This window comes from Cucurbita moschata, unplaced genomic scaffold (genome assembly GCF_002738365.1).
Source record: "Cucurbita moschata cultivar Rifu unplaced genomic scaffold, Cmos_1.0 Cmo_Scf00118, whole genome shotgun sequence".
NCBI classification, from domain to species: Eukaryota; Viridiplantae; Streptophyta; class Magnoliopsida; order Cucurbitales; family Cucurbitaceae; genus Cucurbita; species Cucurbita moschata.
The window spans coordinates 75,103-88,002 of NW_019268634.1; the positions used below are offsets into that span (position 1 = coordinate 75,103).

At 34.2% G+C, this 12,900-nt stretch overlaps 2 non-coding genes across 2 annotated transcripts; both read right to left on the reverse strand.

The window, feature by feature from the left end:
* Positions 1 to 1,265: 1,265 nt before the first annotated feature.
* Positions 1,266 to 1,338, reverse strand: TRNAA-UGC. The gene has a single exon. It is a non-coding gene; the product is annotated as a tRNA-Ala (tRNA).
* A 9,825-nt stretch (positions 1,339 to 11,163) lies between these two features.
* TRNAP-UGG lies at positions 11,164 to 11,235 on the reverse strand. Its single transcript has one exon. It is a non-coding gene; the product is annotated as a tRNA-Pro (tRNA).
* Between the last annotated feature and the right edge of the window lie 1,665 nt (positions 11,236 to 12,900).

Sequence of the window (12,900 nt, forward strand, 5' to 3'; positions counted from 1 at the left end):
TAAATCAAATCTAATTCAAATAACTAGATCAAATCTAATCCAAATAACTCAATCAAATCTAATCCTAACAGTTACCATATCTATTTGGTATCATATTTATGTCTCGTATTTATATCTCTTTTTTTTTTTGTGACTCTGAGATATTTTGCTTTTATAAATAGATATCTTCACGAAAATAAGTTTAATTTATGTTGAGATGGAATTCAAATAACTAGATCAAATCTAATATTTTGCTTTTATAAATAGATATCTTCACGAAAATAAGTTTAATTTATGTTGAGATGGAATTCAAATAACTAGATCAAATCTAATATTTTGCTTTTATAAATAGATATCTTCACGAAAATAAGTTTAATTTATGTTGAGATGGAATTCAAATAACTAGATCAAATCTAATGCTTTTATAAATAGATATCTTCACGAAAATAAGTTTAATTTATGTTGAGATGGAATTCAAATAACTAGATCAAATCTAATCCAAATAACTCAATCAAATCTAATCCTAACAGTTACCATATCTATTTGGTATCATATTTATGTTTAATTTATGTTGAGATGGAATTCAAATAACTAGATCAAATCTAATATTTTGCTTTTATAAATAGATATCTTCACGAAAATAAGTTTAATTTATGTTGAGATGGAATTCAAATAACTAGATCAAATCTAATCCAAATAACTCAATCAAATCTAATCCTAACAGTTACCATATCTATTTGGTATCATATTTATGTCTCGTATTTATATCTCTTAATTTGGGACTTTTTATGTCTCGTATTTATATCTCTTAATTTGGGACTTTGATTCCTCTTAGTGTGAAGCTTGCATCTTGCAATTACTTGGGTAAAGAATGTGTTTCACTTAAAATTCACTTACAATAATCAAACCATATTTGAGAGAGGATAGTTTTTTTTTTTTTTAATTATTATTTGTTACAATTGTTAATATGTAAGAAAATACAACCATTGTCCAAACTAATGAATTTACGTCATATGCATGGGACGCTACCGCCATCCTACAAATTCACTTACAATAAGTACTAGATTGCTTTCTTTACTTAAATAAGTCCTCTCTCTATGTGCATGGGACGCTACCGCCATCCTACAAATTCACTTACAATTTGCTTTCTTTACTTAAATAAGTCTTCTCTCTATGTGCATGGGACGCTACCGATTGCTTTCTTTACTTAAATAAGTCCTCTCTCTATGTGCTTGTTTGATTGTAGCGTATAACTACTAGTATTTGATCCCCATACCTCTTCGTTTTGGAGATGCAGGGTATCGATCCCCGTACCTCTCGCATGCAAAGCGAGCGCTCTACCATCTAAGCTACATCCCCATGATATTTACATTATAAAACCCTAAATGTCCCATCATCAATAATAGTGAAAATAAAAAAATATCAAAATATTAATAACAAATAGTTTGGTTTGGTGATGCGGGGCATCGATAATTGTGAAAATGAAAAAATATAATAACAAATTAAATACTTTATTTTGGAGAGGCAGGTTATCAATCCCCGTACAACTCGCATGCAAAGCGAGCGCTCTACCATCTAAGCTATATCTCTACAATTTTTACGTCACGAAACCCTAAGCGTCTCGTCATGAATAATAGTGAAAAAATAGTAATAACGAATAGTTTCTTTTGGAGATGCGAGGTATCGATCCCCGTATCTCTCCCATGCTACATTCCCACTCCCATGCTACATTCCCACGATTTTACATAAAAAAACTCTAAACTTCCCATCATCAATGATATGAAAATGAAAAACTATCCCCGCTCATTATGTCGTAAATAAGGAAAAATTTAAAAGAACTAATATACTTAGTAATTGTTTCCTTTGTTGATGCATGGTATCGATCCAGTACTTCTCACATGGGATGCAAATGCTCAACCATCTAAGCTATATCCTCAAGATTCTTACATCACAAAATCCTAAACATCTCGTCATCAACAATAGTGAAAATAAAAAAATAACGCTATTCATTATGTCATAAATAAGGAAAAATTGAATAGAAATAAAATAGTAATAACGAATAGTTTCTTTTGGAGGTATGGGGTAGCGATCCGATCCTCGTACCTCTCACATACTAAGCAAGCAATCTACCATCTAAGCTACATTCCCACAATACTTATATCAGAAAACCCTAAATGTCCCGTCATCAAGTGAAAATGAAAAAATATCTCCGCTAATTATGTCATAAATAAGGAAAGGTTGAATAGAAGTAAAATATTAATAACAAATAGTTTCTTTTGGAGATGCGGGATATCCCCTTACCTCTCGCATGCTAAATGAGCTCTACCATCTAAGCTACATCCCTACAATTCTTGCATCATAAAACCCTAAATTTCCCATCATAAGCTACATCCCCACAATTCTTGCATCATAAAACCCTAAATTTCCAATCATAAGCTACATCCCCACAATTGTTGCATCATAAAACCCTAAATTTTCCATCGTCAATAATATTGAAAATGAAGAAAATCTAGAGATGCAGGGTATCGATCCCCATACCTCTCGCATGCAAAGCGAGTGCTCTACCATCTAAGCTATATCCCCAAAATTCTTATGTCACAAAGCCCTAAACATTTCGTCATCAGTAATAGTGAAAATGAAAAACTATCCCGGCTCATTATGTCCTAAATAAGAAAAAATTGAAAAAAAATAATATATTTAGTAATCGATTCAATCGGAGATTCAAGGTATTGATCCCCGTACTTTCCACATGGAAAATGAACGCTCTACCATTTGAACTACATCCCTACAATTCTTACATCAAAAAACCCTAAATGTTCCTTCATCAATAATTGTGAAAATGAAAAAGTATCTCTGCATATTATGTCATAAATAAGGAAATATTGAATAGAAATAAAATATTAATAATAAATAGTTTCTTTTGGAGATGCGAGGTATCGATCCTCGTACCTCTCGCATGCTAAGCGAAGCTACATCCCCACAATTCTTGCATCACAAAACCCTAATTTTTTCATCATCAATAATAGTGAAAATGAAGAAATATCGCTACTTAACCTGTCATGAATAAGGAAAAATTGAAAAGAAATAATTTTCAATAATATATTTAATAACATAGTTTTATTTTGGAGATGCGTGGTATCTATCCCCGTACCTCTCGCATGCAAAGCAAGCGGTCTACCATTTGAGCTACATCCCCACGATTCTTATGTTACAAAATCCTAAACGTCTCGTCATCAATAATAGTGACATGAAAAACTATCCCTACTCATTATGTCGTAAATAAGAAAAAATTGAAAAGAAATAATATATTTAGTGATCGATTCATTTGGAGATGCAAGGTATCAACTCCGTACTTTCCACATCAGAAGTGAGCGCTCTACTATCTGAATTACATCCCCACGATTCTTACATCAGAAAACCCTAAACCTCCCGTCATCAATAATTGTAAAAATGAAAAAAAAAATTTACGCTCATTATTTCATAAATAAGGAAAGATGGAATCTCATTATTTCATAAGTTTAGTGATCGATTCATTTGGAGATGCAAGGTATCGATCTCCGTACTTTCCACATTGGAAGAGAGCGCTCTACCATCTAAGCTACATCCCCACGATTCTTACATTAAAAAATCCAAAAATCCTAAACCTCTCGTCATCAGTAATTGTGAAAATGAAAAATATCTCCGCTCATTATTTCATAAATAAGGAAAGATATAATAGAAATAAAATATTAATAACATAGTTTACATATGTGTCACTTGTGTTATTTTAATGTATTTATTTACTTGGTAAATGTCTTTCATACTACAATCTCTTGAAGGGGCATTTTGAGAATCGAACTTTCATACCACTAGACCAAATGCCCTTGTTATACCACTTGAAACGTATGTATGAAGCCTTAGGCCTAGGTATTAAGGTCGTATTTTGTCGTATTGCAGGAAACACGTGAAGTCCTCGGATGTAGAATTTGTCTTGGAGAATAAAGCCTTGGGATGGGATGTTAAGAAAGACTATGAGTATTAAGAGCATGATGGTAAGTATAAAATGTCGAATATGAAGTTAGGTTGATTTCGAATATGAAGTCCTTAGATAAGAAAAGATTTAGACATAGGGGCATTTCAAGAATTGAACTCAAAACCTCTTACACCCCAAGTGAGAATCATACCACAAAACCAAATGCCTTTTCTTGAACACCCAATATTTTTAGCTTCTACTCAAGTATATTTTTCTCTTGGTAGTTGGAGGACTATAAAACGAAAAGTTGAATTGTTATAATATAAAAGGGTTATCAAATAAACCAACAACCCAACAAAAGAAACAAACTAATCAATTTTGGTTGGATTGATTCGGTTCAGTTCATCAGTTTGTTTGATTTAATTTTTCTATTTTGCCTCGTATGACAAGAAAATAAAGTTGTATTGAATGCACCTTAGTTTCATTTATGACAAACTCATATGAAACATAATTGCATTAATAGTACTCAGAGTTGGAGTCTATAAGCATTTCATGAACTTCAGTGCAATTCATGCTTCATTAAAGATGAGATGAACTTTTGTAAGGTAAGGGGAACTTTAAATTACTTCATGTGTGGAGCTTCAATTACTATATGCTAGTTACAATCTTTAGGATTGACTAATTGGACACGAATTCATGGATTTAGGGAAATTTTTGTGTAATTATCAACCACAACTTATGTTTTCAAATTTTTAGGACATAATTTAGGTAGTTGTTTTTATGAGTCGTAAACTTGTTTCTTTGCATAATATGGATTTAGTTGAACTATTATTATCGATAAGATGGAGAAAGAAATTGTCTTTGAATTGACTAATAGACCTAGGTTCATCGTTGTTGTCTTTTAACTTGTGATTTTGCAAAAAGCTTAACTAATATGAACTGTCATGTCACAAGAACTTTTAAATCAAGAATATACCCTACACATCATTCAAGATGGCAATAAAATGGAGTTAAATTGAACGCACTTTAGTTTCATGTTTGGCGTGTTCAAGATAAAACATAATTGTATTATTGATATTGAGCCTGGAGTCTATAAGAATTTAATGATCTTAAGAGAAATTCCTGTTTTATTAGAGGATACCAACTTTATTTAAGGTACTAGGAGTTCAAGAATCTCGATTTGAATATGGTTAAGGAATAGTAAGATTTGAAAGTTTTGAATTCTAGACCAAATTTGTACCTAATTATTTCTTTTTATGACTAATTATAAATTATGAGAAAAATATTTTTGTAAAGATATATTTATCTCTAAAGCTTTCATGACGAAACCATGTTTAGACTAGCAGTTTAAAGTCAGGAGATGCGGTCACAGGTGTGATTATTTTGGATGGGTTCGTAATAGAACTTACCGTTGAGATGACGGAGCCTTCAAAGGTTGTGCACTCACAGATGGGGTTGTTATGTAGCGTTAGTCTGTCTTTGTGTTTGAGTCTTTTTGTAATTGTATCCCAAACACTTTTTTTTTTCTATTTGGATAAATTTGAACAACACCGTCTTATAATTTAATTTAATTTTATATTTAATGTTGTGTTGTTTTCTCAATCTCATTTTAATTTTACAACATTTTCTTATTTTATATTAATTTACTTTTATTTTTATTTGTTTTCACTCTCAATTTTAGTTTCTATTTGAGTTTTGAACCCTTGAAATTTGGGTTGTGACACATTGGTATCAGAGCAGCCAGATTTTAAATTATATAGATTTTTTCTTAGGATAAAGAGTCGTATATCTCTATGACTCAGCTCGATGACACGTCTCTCCGCGACCAAGTAAGCAGTCTAACCCTATTTTGTAGTATATGATATGTTGTAAAACTTGTATGAATTTATTGTATGTTTTGATTTTCGTGGTAGTTATAAAATGTCCTTGGACGTTAAAGAGTGAACGTTAACTATATAAGACAATAGTGGATCAACGTTATAGTGTCTAGATATGGTGAGGAGGAAAAGAGTGGCATGAGATATCTGACTAGCCTTAGGAAAACAGAGAGTTGTCGTTGCACAGTGCGAGACATCTAATCCATGAAATTTTGGTACTAGAAATGAAGAAACTGGAGATGGTCCCCAAACGTCTGTATGGACCATTTCCAATCGCACTTTCTTTGGTTCCCTGGCAGCGTCAACCAGATTAACCCTACGGCGTGACAATCCTTGAGCTTCCACTCCTCTGTGGTCATGGTATCCAGCTTCACCCCCAAAATGGGTTCCTGAATATCTTTCTCGTATAGATAATCTTCAATCTGCATCTTCTAGAAACTGATATCGAATCCATCAAACTTTTCAATTCCAGTCTTTGAACTTTCCATCTTCACAGATCGTGGTGAATCTCTCCTCGCTCTGATACTAGTTATTAGAATCACACAACAACGCACACACTTGATCTAAATGAACACAAAGAACATGATAGAGAAAATGTAAGAAGAAATATTGACCAATGGTTTTGTATTAATGACCTTAGGTATGCAAAGAGAGGATATGGAGAATTAAAAATGTACATTTAGGAAGCACTGACTAATGAGTATACATATTATTTCAGTTTATTATATATAGCTTCACTATATGTAACCGCCTACTATATATAATTATTTAGTATATATTTCTCTATCACATTTTTACTATAAATCTTCAGCCTTTATATCCAACATTCTAGAGCCCAAATAGTCAGGGATTGACATCCTGCTAGAACACAAAGTCATTTACATGTCCCTAGCAAAATGTCTAGTAGTAACGGAGTCTAACCCAACGATCATTCAAACAAACATCCATCAACCAAGAGGGGTGAAAATGATGACGATAGTACAGTTGAGAAAGAATCTTAGCCATGATGAATCTACACTTGCTGCCATTGTTGTATTTGAAAAGGGAGAGCTCAAGTGTGCCAACCTCAACAAAATTTTTATTGCCACTAGATGAACACCACGACCTAAAACAAGAAGGTCAGATATTGGGTTTAACCCCACCAAGAGAGATCAATCACAAGATTAGTTTTATGTCACCTACCACAAATAGATGTCATACAGCTCAGCTTGAGCTAGTTGAATTCTACAAATAGCAAAAGGGTATGTTCACAGTCGGGTTTATTTGACCTGCAAAGGCTCTTGTCAGTAATCACTCAAATGCTTGGCAAAGACACCAAGCCAACACCTCTACTAAAGAAGGGAGACAAAAAAAAAAAACCACTAAAGCAACACATGTTCACGCAGAAATACCATCCAGACGGATGAAGAGAAGGGTCGACCACGATAATTTCAAAGAAAATAGAGAGTTATGATAAGTTAAGGTCAGATCAACTTTGAGTTCAAAGCAACAAGAACCAAAGACTGATTCGAAAATTCTATGGACTAGTCAAAGTTGTCCACAAGATTAGGAAGACATCATATAGGATGCAATTGCTCCTATGGATACAGACTAACCCTGTTGTCCACATCAGTAACTCGAAACGTTATTATTCCGACCAAGAAACCATCAAGTAAAAGCAGGTGGTATGACGTCATGCAAAGAAGAAATTGTTTCAAGCGAAGAAAGTAGGAAAGACACGAACAGAGAAGACTTGAAGAGTTAAAAAACCGAGAAGTGATTTTCAAAAGTTCCTAGGAGGTTGGAAAAGACTCCTCAATACTGAGATCAGCTAGAAGCGCATCACGAGACCTAAAGTCAGCCTCATCCTACAACGTTGAGTTTATGAAGAGCCGGTTGATAGAGATATTGACAAATTACTTTTAGCTTATAACATTGCTTTATTTGAAACTATTTTTAACGTATTTCCTCGCTCACGTTTTCTAAAATATTTCTTCTAAACGTGATTCGAGCATACACTGCTATTGTTCATTCAGTCTAAATTTTGCATGGTTGACTTGTTCATCTGATTATAACAAATGTCACATAATGATTGTCTCACTACTGCAAGAGTGCGATTGTGACACTTGAAATCTATTCAGTTGTGGGCCGCATCTTCTAACTAGTTACGTGAGTTTGGCATAGGGCATACGTGTAGCTTGAAAAAGAAATGGTTGGATGCGGACAGTGAATAAGGGTTGGGCCATGGAAGGTTTTTTTTTTACCACATATGGACTTTGGGCTAGTGAGTCTTAAATTTGGGTTCATTTGAAAAATTTTGGTTCGTTTTTTAGTTCAAACGAACACAAATTAAACCTACTAGTTCCTTCTTCCTTGCACGACTCACTCCTATTCTCTATTCTACCTCTTCTTGCTCTTTGAAACTTCTTTAAAGGCTATTGTTCACCGATTATTTGGGAGCATCTTCCTTAAATGGATTGTGACCACAGATGACCTATGTAGAAAATTTGTACCCTCTTTCCTAAAACCTTTAGCAGACAACATACCTAAAACAGGTGCGCTGACCAGACTGCGCTACACCTCGTCTCACCCCCCCGGAGCATATTGATCCACCCAATCGATGAACACTCAAACCAAACTCGCCCATCCTTTTTGACACAGGGACGCGAGAACCAATCCGAGTAATCTACAGTGGGGAGACCCCTTAAAGCAATAAGCAAGAATGGCTAGGTTGATAGCAGGGTTAAAGAAAAGGTGAGTATGAAAAGACGTATCGCGTAACTGTCCCTGTAAGCAGCTTCATTCTTTCTTGATCTATGATCCGACTTTATGAAAAAAATCATTCTTTCAGCTGAAAGTGTGACTGTTGGGTATGGATAAGCAGGACCTCTTGGTTCGGGGATAACCGGAGATGTTGGCTAAGAAAGCTAAGCAGGCAAGTATAGGACGGACAAAATGCACATACAAATTGATTGACATGATCCCTCTCCCTCTCTCTTTGGCTAGTTGGCTAGTTGCACGACAAGCGGGAAAGCATATCAGGTAGGGAAAGAAAGGCTGCTTGATCTCCTGTAAGGCCAACCCTCAACGGCGAGCTCACCAGGTAATGCTATAAGTCCGATAGAAGTCCAAGGTTTCGTCTACTACGAACCAGGAAGCTCTTGGAGGAGCTAACATGAAATGAGAAATACATTCGTTTACGACAACTAATAGATAGCAAACCTTTTGATAGAAACTGAATGATCCCCTGGCTCGGGCAAGAAAAGGAAAAGGTTGTCGTACTCCTACTTTTTTCGTCGGACGATAGAAAAGTTTGAGCTAAAAGATTGAATCACACCTGGTACGAAAGGCGGTCTTAGCAGGTTTCACCAAACGTATAAATAAAAAGAGGAAGCAATTGGTCCTAAAGAGGATACCAATACCCATACATTCTCGCATGGAAGAACCTAGCTGAACCGGATCAAGGGTCCTAACTTAGTCCGACTGACCTTCTTTGGCTTGCCCCCGCCCTTGTAACAAGGTCAACCGTATGTGCTCTTTCCTTTCGTTTAGCAAGATAGCTTACCAGCTCTTTCGGCTCATAGCAGCAGTATGAAAAGTGGAATCCTCATCCTGAGTCGAGTTCGTATTGCCATATGAATCGACATCGGCCAAACCAAGAGCTACTATTTTTTCTTTAATGAAAGCGGATCTAACAGTTTTGATAAAACCAACCTCTTCTAAAGAAGAAGTCACTCTGCCTTGATCACCGTGGACATATGCAGCTCCCACTTTACCTTTGCCTACCGTGAAAAGGAAAGTTCCCTTAATAGGCCCTCCCAGCTCCCGAACGTCTTTCTATCAATCGAGAGAGGTATAGAATAGTACAACAAACCAACAAGACAAGAATGGACTCATAAGATGGGCGGTCAGGGAAACTGTTAAGGATATTTAGTAATAAATTATAGTTTACCATATATATTTTATTTGATATTTTATCATAAGACAAATATCTAATATTTGCCTTATTACCATAGGTATCTTTCCATTTATTGTTATTTCCATTTATTACTATTTCCATATCCTTGTCATTTATTTGATTATAAATAAGGTAAATTTCACACCATTTAGGTGTGGTGGATTCAGCAAACATTCGCAGAAACGATTTCATTTGTGTTATCCGCCAAGGAAATGATCAAGAAATTCAGATCCTGAATAAAGTACTGTAGGCAAGCAAAGCTTTTGAAAATGAAAGCGTGTAGAACTCATATTCACTTTCTCTTCGATTCGTAAACTTCGGATCTGATCTTCCTTTCCTCTCTGGGTGATTGAGAGACAATTTAGGCCTAGCGTGCATCCGATTCGGTCAACAATAAGGTACAAAGCAGATTGATTAAATGGACTTGATGTTCCATTATCGTTAGGTCGAAGATCTCTACTAGGTTTAGTGCACTTTGGTAGTTGTGAATGTTGCCGTAATCGAATGTCTTTCTCATTCGACATTCTCTCTTACCAAGCACTTATACTCGCCAGGGTTAAGGAGACAGTCTGTGAGCTAATTGGGTTTCGAGATTGCGTATACGCGAAAAGAGCTCGCTTTCGAATTTCTCCTTGGGCGTTTTGTGTCCGATTCTGGTTCAGGAAAGGGTTTGATCTCTTTCATTGGAGCACATTGATGCCGAAGGAGTCTTCAGAACCGGTGGAGGGGCTATGATGACTTCAAGCTATTCAAATAACATTACTGATACTGCAAAGAAAGGGTATATAAGTCATACTAGTGGAATAGCTTTTTCATAATAATTATCTCAATATATGATACAAAAAACCTGCCATGACTGATAAGGTAAGGGGTTTCAAAAGACAAAAGAATTACAATTTTACGTGTGATAGAAAAGGAGACTGCTGACTGTGATAGAAAAGGAGACTACCTTCTTGACCACGGATATGGCTTTGCACTTTAGCCCCTGAGAACTGACTGTGATAGAAAAGGAGACTGCTGACTGTGATAGAAAAGGAGACTGCCTTCTTAACCACGGATATGGCTTTGAACTTTAGCCCCTGAGAATAAGAAAAGGAGACTGCTGATTGTGATAGAAAAGGAGACTGCTGATTGTGATAGAAAAGGAGACTGCCTTCTTGATCACGGATATGGCTTTGCACTTTAGCCCCTGAGAATACCAGGTTGACAGGATTTGAACCTATGGCTCTCTACAATTTGTGTAATGCTCTTTTTGAAGTCGGGCTCGAGATAATCTTTATTCTTACAAGAATATGTTTAAAATTCACATTTTAAATCATATTATGAACTTGAGACCTCATATTATGAACTTGAGACCTCTCAACACCCAAAACAATAATCATACCACTTAGTTGCTTTTGTTTTTTGTTTCCTTTTGGAGGGCATTCCGAGAATTGAACTCGAGACCTCTTGCACCCAAAGCAAGAATCATACCACTAAACCAAATGCCCTTATAATAGACCATATATTAAGTTGTTTCTGTTATGTATCATCATTATTTCATTTATTATTTTGTTAATGAAATCCATGAGCAATTATTATTATATCTTTTAGATCTAGACTGCTGTTAAATTATTTACATAGGGTTTACGATAATTACTGTAGAGAGAAGAAAAAAGAATAGAAGTAGTATAAAAAGATAATTAATGTAGAGAGAAGAAAAAAGAATAGAAGTAGTGTAAAAAGAATAAAAGTTATGTTCTAAAAAATACTGTACAGAGAAGAAAAAAATAGAAGTAGTGTAAAAAGAATAAAAGTTATGTTCTAAAAAATACTGTAGAGAGAAGAAAAAAAATAGAAGTAGTGTAAAAATGTGATAGTTCCATTTGAGACATATGTCGTGGAGTACACAAGTATTAAAAGAGCATTTACTGTAGAAAGATAATTACTGTAGAGAGAAGAAAAACGAATAGAAGTAGTAGAGAGAAGAAAAATTACTGTAGAGAAGAAAAAAGAATAGAAGTAGTGTAAAAAGAATAAAAGTTATGTTCTAAAAAAGATAATTAGAAGTAGTGTAAAAATTTGATAGTTCCATTTGAGACATATATCGTGGGGTACACAAGTATTAAAAGAGCATTTACGGTAGAAAGATAATTATTGTAGAGAGAAGAAAAAAGAATAGAAGTATTGTAAAAAGATAATTATTGTAAAGAGAAGAGAAAAGAATAGAAATAGTGTAAAAAGAATAAAAGTTATGTTCTAAAAAAGATAATTACTAAGAAAAAAGAATAGAAGTAGTGTAAAAAGAGAGATAATTAATGTAGAGAAGAGAAGAAAAAAGAATAGAAGTAGTGTAAAAAGAATAAAAGTTATGTTCTAAAGAATAACATAGGGGCATTCCAAGAATTGAACTTGGGACCTCTCGCACCCTAAGCAAGAATCATACCTTAGTTTCATTTATGACAAACTCATATGAAACATAATTACATTAATAGTACTAAGAGTTGGAGTCTATAAACATTTCATGAACTTAAGTGCAACTCATGCTTCATTAAAGACAGATAAACTTTAGTTAAGTAACTGGAACTTTAAATTACTTCATGTGGAGCTTCAATTACTCTATGTTAGCTACTATCTTTAGGATTTATTAATTGGACACGAGTTCTTGGATTTAGGGGATTGTTTTATGTAATTTTCAACTACAACTTATGTTTTCAAATTTTTAGGTCATAATTTAGGTAGTGGTTGTATATTATGGATGAACACTAGAATTTCTATCCCGTTCACCACAACTACACTATTTTTTGTTTGAAGGCTATAATTGTCATCTATGTTGTATGGCAATAAAATTTGTTTAGATGAAATTTTAGTTAAAGTTGCATATTTTACTTCTTGGGAGTAAAAAATTTGTTTCTTAGCATAATATGAATTTAGTTGCAGAGTTATTAGGAATAAGATGGAGAAATAAATTTTCTTTAAAATAATAAACAGACAAGTACATCTTTGTTGTTGTCTAATTGTGATTTTGCAAAAAGCTTAACTAATAAGAAATATCAAGGTAAATCAAGAATATATCCTACACGTCATTCAAGATGACAATAAAATGGAGTTAAATTGAACGCAGTTTTAGTTTCATGTTAGTAGGTTCAAGATGAAGCATAATTATATTAATGATA